The sequence below is a fragment of the Pteronotus mesoamericanus genome, unplaced genomic scaffold (genome assembly GCF_021234165.1).
Source record: "Pteronotus mesoamericanus isolate MK-2021 breed Mesoamerican mustached bat unplaced genomic scaffold, CSHL_Meso_final contig_52, whole genome shotgun sequence".
Taxonomy (NCBI): domain Eukaryota; kingdom Metazoa; phylum Chordata; class Mammalia; order Chiroptera; family Mormoopidae; genus Pteronotus; species Pteronotus mesoamericanus.
Genome location: NW_026555189.1, coordinates 13,009,715 through 13,017,717, shown reverse-complemented (window position 1 = coordinate 13,017,717; position 8,003 = coordinate 13,009,715).

Genomic DNA, 8,003 nt, shown 5'->3' with positions numbered 1-8,003 from the left:
TACTACTGAATGACTGTTGATTTCCTCAGGTGTGATAACAGCGCTGTAATTGTGTAAAGCAGGGTTTCTCAACCTCAACTCATGACATTTTGGACGGAATAATTCTGGGTTTGTAGCAGCATTGCTGGCCTCTGCCCACTAGATGTCAGGAGCACCGCCCCTTCAACTGCAACAAGCAAAAGTATTTTAGATAGTAATAATGTTTGCAGCATGTCAAGAATCCTCTAGAAACACGGGACTTTACATTTTTAAATGGTTAACACAATGAATTTTATATTAAATGAATCTTTCTCAATAAAAACGTAATTTGAAATGTCTCCATTTGACATTCTCAAAAGTCCCCTGGGGGACAAAATCACCCCCAATGGAGAACTACCGGTGCAGAGAGCACACCGCGGGGGCGGTGCAGGCTGGAGGACTTGGGAGAGAAGTGTCTTGTTTGTAACTTACTTTCAAAGAGGAAATGCAGCAAAACATTAACCATTAAACTAGGTGACAGGTGTGTGGGTTGTCTATATTACTATTATGTCAACTTTCAATAGATTGAATTTTTTCCAAACCAAAAGAAAAGAATTCAGTTTCTGTTTACAACAGTCTAAGGGACGGATGAGAGCTGCCAACTGTGCAGCCTCCTTTCAGATGCAATTATTCTAAGTGTCTACATTGGTTGAGTTGCTCAGGTCCTTCAGTCTTCGAGGGAGACTCCTTATCTCTCATCTGCTCTCCTCACTCTCTCTCTCTCTCTTTCCCTCCCTCCCTCCCTGCGGCCCTGTCTCACTCTAGGACTGACCTGAACCTACTGGTCCATGCTACTCACTGACCTACGGAGGGGAAGGCATCCTCTGTACCATCATTCACCCAAACTGGGTGCAGATGATGAGCTATGAAAATTTCTTTTTATATCATCTCCTGTGGCAGCTTTAAAAAATGGTCACAAAATTCTTTAGCAGTTGTCCCATTAAGAGATGGGGTCTATGTTCCCTCTTCCTGAGTATGGACTCTGCAACTGTTTAACCAGGAGAACACAGTAGAAGTGGCACAGTACCAGTATTCAGATGCAGGCTGTAAAAGACTAACATCTGCCACTTCCTATCTCTCTTTAATACTTGCTCCTGGGACCGAGCCACCAGGTTGTGAGGAAGCCCAAGGCATCCTGAGGAGACGCACATGTGGAAAGCAGCTGCACGTAGCACCAACTTGAAAGCCATGTGAGTGAGTCATCTTGAAATTGGATCTTCCAACCCCAGCCAATGCTGTGTGGAGCACAGACAAGCTGTCCCTGCTGAGCTCTGCCCAATTGCAGATTCATGGGCAAACTATATGATTGATTGCTGTGAAGTCACTAATTTTTAGAGCTGTTTGTTTGCAGTGATAGGTAACTGATGCATCCCTGCCCCTCCCCAAACTGGGGGCCCCAGGCTTGGAAGGTAGGAAGTGGGTCAGCTCTTGATCCCTAAAGCTAGGACCTAGGTCCACACTTAATCCTTTAATCAGCACCCATTGAGTGGCCACCAAGTGCTAGACACTATACCAGGGGCTGAGGAGTGACCAGTGAATGAGATAGACCACCCTGCCTGGTGGGCACAACTCAGGCACAGCAAGGAGAGCACTGTCGCCTCAGCCTGAGGGAGGGGGAGGGAGAACTATCTTCCTGGGGGAGGCTATTTCTAAGCTGGACCTGACTCAGGAAAAGGAGACAGCCATGCAAAGAAGCAGGGAATGGACAGATGGAATACCATGTGCTAGTTCTGGGTGCGGTTGCCAGATTTGGCAAATAAAAAATAAAAATTTAACACCCAGTTAAATTTGAACTTCAGATAAACAATGAATACTTTTTAAATAAATGTATATATATCTGTAGCCATGCAACATTGGAGACACACTAAAAAGTTATTCATTTTTCTCTGAAATTAACGTTTAATGGGAGTCCTGCATTCTAGCTTGTAACCTAGAGCTAGGGCAACAAAGAGGGAGAGAAAATTTATGATTTCAAGGAACAGTTCAGGGAGCTGGATGCAGCACAGTGGCAAACAGGGCAGAGCATAAGAGGTAAAGGTGAACAGGAGCAAGAACATAAAAGGCTGACTTGCCAAGGTGCGTTTTGAATTTCACCTTGAAGCAATGGGGAGCCACAGGAAGGTTTAGAGCAGGGATACAAGCTGCCTTGTGTTTTGGAATGATATTCTGGGCAACCATATGGAGGGGGGTGGAGCCTGTAGGCAGGGAACCAGGGGAAGGAGTCCCTTGCCCTGCAATGCTCATACTCCGCGCTGCAACCACAAAGGCATGAGAATGTCAGTAGACTAATCTTCGCTTTACATTTTTCTTTTCTGCAATGTAAGCGTTTTAAGCTGTACATTTTCCTCTAGCTACTGCTCCAGCGCATCCCAGAAGTTTTCATATGTTTTGTTTTTATTATTATCCCATTTATAATATTTTCTAATTTGTCTCCTTTGACCTATGGACTCTTTAGATGTGTGTTTTATAATTTCCATATATTTAAGATATTTCTGTATAACTCATTGTGATTTATTTTAATTGCCTTCCCTTTTGGTCAGAGAACGTCTTCTGTAGGTTCTTTACATTTTATTACAATTGTTTGATGGGTGAACATATGGTCTATCATGACGAAGGTACCATGTTTGCTGGAAAAGAACGGGACTGTATAGCTGTTGAGTTTAGTGTTCTATAAATGTCAGTGACATCGGTGTAGTTGAGAAAGTTCTTCTGGTCTATGCATTTTCTCATTATTTAGTCTGGCTGTCCTATCCACTCGTGGGGGTGGGGTGCAATAATCTTCAGTGGTTATTATAGATTAGTCTAGTTCCTCCCTCTTTGGTCAGTTCTTCAGCTGTTTGGAAGCTCTGTTATACTAAATAAATACATATGTATGATTACTATGACTTCTCAGTGAATGGATACTTTATCCATATGGATTTCTTTCTTTAGCTTGGGCATCACCCATTCTTTAACACCTACCTTCTCTGATATTAATAAAACCACTAAAGCTTTCTTATGCTCACTGTTAGCTTTCTGTGTCTTTATGCATCCTTTTACTTTCATCTTATTTATGTCTTTATATTTAAAGTGGATGCAATTATAGACAGTATATAGTTGGTTCTTGCTTTTTTATTCATTTGAGAATCTCTGTCTTTACCTGGCATTTTAGTACATTTACATCTAATTATTACATGTTATTGATGGTTCAGTTCTATGATTTTACTATTTGCTTTCTATTTTTCCCCAGTTTTTTTTTCTTTTTTTTATCTCAGTTCTTATTTGGGTTTTAGAGGGGAAAATATAACATTTTGGCCTACTGTTCTGATTTGTTTATCAGGTACATGAAAGTTGCTGATTTTGAGTGATCTCTAGAACAAGTACAAACTCTGCTGCAGGTCCAGGCTTCAGTATGAGCAGTTTTGCCACTTGAGCCAAATGCCCAGGCAGATCCCATCATAGAGAAAGATGCTGCAGAGAGCCTTGGCCAACGCCCAAAAAGAGAGTCACAGGGAAGACCTCTAGGTCTGGCGAAGACCAAGCCATCTGTATTGAAGAACTCTACAGCATCGGAAGAGTAATTTCTGACCTTGGTGTTGACTGAGTTCATGATCATAGGTTCCATAGAACTGATTATCATGAATTGAGTACTGGCAGATCCACAACATCATTAACGTGGTCAGGCCAAAGAGCAAATCCATCATTATTTAGATGTTGTATATCCTGGCTCAAGCTTAGGGCGGTCCAAATAGTACAAGTAATGTGTATAAACTCGGGCTCAAACACCAACGTCACTTGCTGTTGCCCTGATGCCCCTCACTCAGCTCACATCTGTGCATTATGGTGGGTGCCTAGCAAGCTAATGGAAGGGGAGAAGGCCCAAGCTTCATTTAAGGATGCTGTGTCTTGGTATGAAGGAGACAAAATGAACTGCTCTTTTCTATACCCCCAGCTGTGGGGGGAATCTTCCCAATGTACAAAAGTTTGAACAATGAACCTAGTTATTCAGAGGTGAAATCAGGGCCTGAGGTCTGTGCAGTTACACAGGGCTCCCTGGTCAAAAATTGTTTAATGCTCTGCTGCAGCCATCTTGAAATTCATAATAATTTTGAACAGGGAGCTCTGCATTTTTATTTTGCACTGAATCCCACAAATTATGTCCTAGTTGAAAGGTTCCAAGACCAGGGCAGAGTAGAGGACTTACAGGACATAAGACTGCCTTGACTTGCATTTGCCATGATGCCGTGAGAACATGTGTGTATGTGTGCATGTGTGTGTGTGTGTAGCTGCGTCTGGTACATAGTAAGTCCTCAAAATGACAGTTATTATCACTGTAAGTTATTGATGATGATGGTCATGATGATGATGTTATTGGACTCCTGCAGCATTGGTTTTCAAACTTTATTTAAAAGCCTTGCTAATTCACCTTCTACCAGCCATCCTTCTGCTTTGTTTCACTCACCCATTTGCAAAATATTTTTAGTAGATTTTTAAAATTATAATTTATTGATTTAAGGGAGAGAAACATTGATTTTGTTGTTCCACTTATTTATGCATTCACTGGTTGACTTTTGTATGTGTCCTGACCAGGGATCCATCCTGCAACCTTGGTTCATAGGGATGATGCTCCATCCAACAGAATTACCCGGCCAGGGACACAAAGCATTTTTTAAAAGAAGAATTAGTACTTTTTAAAAAAAGAGTTTTATTTATTTATTTATTTTTACAGAGAGGGGAAGGGAGGGAGAAGGAAAGAAATATCAATGCAAGAGATAAACATCGATTGGTTGTCTCTTGTACACACCCTGACTGGGACCAAATCTGCAACCCAGACATGTGCCCTGACTGGGAATTGAACCAGCGACCCTTCTCTTTGCAAGATGACACCCAACCAACTGAGCCACACTGGTCAGGGCCACAGAGCATTTTCAATTCAAGCAGTGCCTGTGACAATCTTGAGAAAGTTAACGCAAATACACACCTAGCCTTTTAAACACCCACTAAGATGCTGCACACCTTGATTCGATGTTACCCTCATTCATCCAGTGGCATCAATAGTTCATAAAATCCCACACAACTCCCAACTCAGCTGCCACAGACGCTCTCAGAGTTCACAGGGACATGCACTCACACACTCAGGTCATCTGGCTGAGGGTGGTGAGGTCTGCAGCTCTCCCCTCCCGTTAGACATGAAAACCTCCTGCCACAGGGCTAGCTCCTGGGAAGGCTGTGTATGTGCAGGCTGTAGACTCCATAATTTGCATTTGAAAATTTAAGAAATTAGTACTAATAACCCTGACTGCTGTGGCTCAGTGAGTTGGTCATCATCCCATAAAACGAAAGGTCACTGGTTTGACTTCCGGTCAGGGTAGATGCCTGGGTTGCGGGTTCGGTCCCCAGTTAAGGCAAAAAGGTCAAAGCGCATAGGTCAAGGTGCATATGAGACACAACTTGTCGATGGTTCTCTTTTACATCGATGTTTCTCATCCTCTCTTTATCCTTCTCTTCCCTCTCTCTAAAAGTAAATAAATAAAATATTTTTTAAAAGAAAATAAATTATTAAAAACAGAAAGAGTGTGCATATGTGATATTTGGTGACTAGAAAGGTGAGAAGGCTTGGCATCTTAAAAATGTAGTAGATATATTCCTATAGTTTTCTAGATTTCCAGGGAGAAGCTGAGGTTATTATGTGGAAGCTTAAGGAGGAAACAAAGGTGATTTTGTGTCCTTGTGGAGTCTGGGGATCTCAGAAACTCTACAAGTGCCCTGGGGTGAGCGCCTGGGGGTACAAGGGCCCTGGTTTAATGAGGACTGTCTATGTCAAAGGGAAAACCAGCAATTTCACAGCCTCTCAAGACACAACAACTGGGGCTTTAGATAAGAGAGGGGTGGGGGTGAAAGATGGTGTCACCCGATCCTCTCACATTTCTCCAAGCAATCACTGCGGAAAAGAGCCTCCTGGCTCAGTAAATGAGTCACTGGCTTTATAAGCTAAGAGAGATGGAAAGCAGATTCCAGGAAATAAGCAAGGAAGATTCTTGGGGAAGGTTCTCAGCTCTAGTGTGAAACTGTCAAGCCTCTATGGTCTTGGAGGAACTGGAGGAGAAAAATAACAGTGAGAGAGACTAGGGAACTATTAATAGCAAGGAACCAGATGGCGCTCAAGTGAGAACCTCTGCCTTTGGGCAATTTGGAATAACCAACAGAGATGGCACTGGCTCAGAAAATTATCCAGGCTGCTCCAGAAAGGGAGAAAATATCCCAATATGGTAAGGTCTGCAGTCATTCATAATTTGGCAGATATTAAGATATTTATTGAGCATCCTTCAAGTTCCTGTGGTGGGTGGACCGTGGGTATGGAGTAGTGGAAAGAGGCCTCATGGTTCTTGGTCCATTGAGCAAGTCATTGCACTTTGCTAAATGACAAGAAAGAAGTTGGGGGGGGGGGTGCGGTGAGGCCACTGTGGGGATCCTAGATGGCTTCTAGACACTGAGAGAGGATTGTCCAGACACAAAGAAGGACGGGCTAAATTTCAGAACTGGAAGAGAAGAAGCAAGGCTGTTTGGAAGAAGTGAGAGGAGCGTAGTTTTGGGAACGAAGGCACAAGGTAAGCCTGGGTGGGTCCTTTCTCTTCTCTCATTTTTGGGTTGTTTGTTTGCTTAGCAAATTTGGGGAGGCATCTCCTAAGTGTCAGGCAGCCCATTAGGCACTTTCTATTTATTTACAGAGCAATTCAATTCACCAGTGTTTACTGAGCTCCCGAGCAAATGGGCTGAGCCCAGCCATGACGAAGCAAGCAGAGGGCACAGCAAGAGCAAAGGCCCAAAGGTGAGACCCACAAAGCAGTCTCAGGGGCTGGAGTCCCTTGGGGCTGGAGTAGGTGAGGGAGCCAAACCTGAAGGAATATGGAGATAATCATCTTCAGACTTCAGTCTGAAGGGAAGTAGGAAAGTCCTGGAGAGATCTGTGCTCCGAGAAGCCAAGGCCGAGTGGAGGAGGTCCTACCTCAGCACATTCTCTTCTGTGTGACGTTGGAGATAATTAACCTGGGGACCCTAACAGCTGCTGCCACCACCCTTCAGGAATTCTGACCCTCCCTGCGTGACATGTAGGCCACACTCCTGCAGCAAAGCTCTGTGGGAGGAGGTAATCTCATTAATCTTTTCATCAGATGTGCTGGCCTGAGTCACCTGCATACCAGTCCCCTTTCTGAGAAAGCTTCTACCGGCACCCTGGGCTCTCACGAGCCTAGGTTGATGGGGGCCTTCTCCGCAGGCTGGTCTGCCAATTCTCTGCTGGTCAAGGTCCTTCTGGCTCCCAAGGATCCTGACTCAGCTCACAATGGCATCCGGGGGAACAGGTGAACCTCAAAAGGGAAGGTAAGAATCTTGGGTCCCACCCCAGCCTGGCCACTGGTTCACTGTGGTGACCTGCAGACACGGCCTGCTCTCTCTGCACTTGATAACTTTTGAGATCCAGGACCTCTGAGGCTGGGAATCAGGCACGGAGTAACGTGACTTGGATCTGGCCTTGGTGTGTGGAGCCCTGAGGAGCCGTTGGCCGCTGCAGAAGAGGTTGCAGACAAAGGCTGTGGTGGGAGAAGCATAGGTCATTATAAGAGCAAAGAAGAGGTTCCTGACCGAGGCGGGGGTCCAGGGAAGGTATCCCGCAGAAGTGGTGTCTGAACTGATGCCTAAAGCGTAGGCAGGAGTTAGCCAGGTGAAGGAGATGCACTGAACAGCCTGTGCAAAGACGTGAAGGCTCGGGAAAGCAGAGTATATTCAGGGAACAAGGAAGTTCAGTCTGGCTGGAGCTAGGACCTCCTGAGGAGGAACTGGCCAGAGATGAAGAGCCCGGGGGGGGGACTGAGAAGGGACAGGGGCAGGTACGCAGAGGCCATCCAGCTGGCTGAGGAGGATGGACCAGACCGGATGAAACCAAGGACACTGAGGGGCCAGGCAGAAGGTGCAGGTAGTGCCCTGGCCAAGGGTGGGATGGCAGGGCG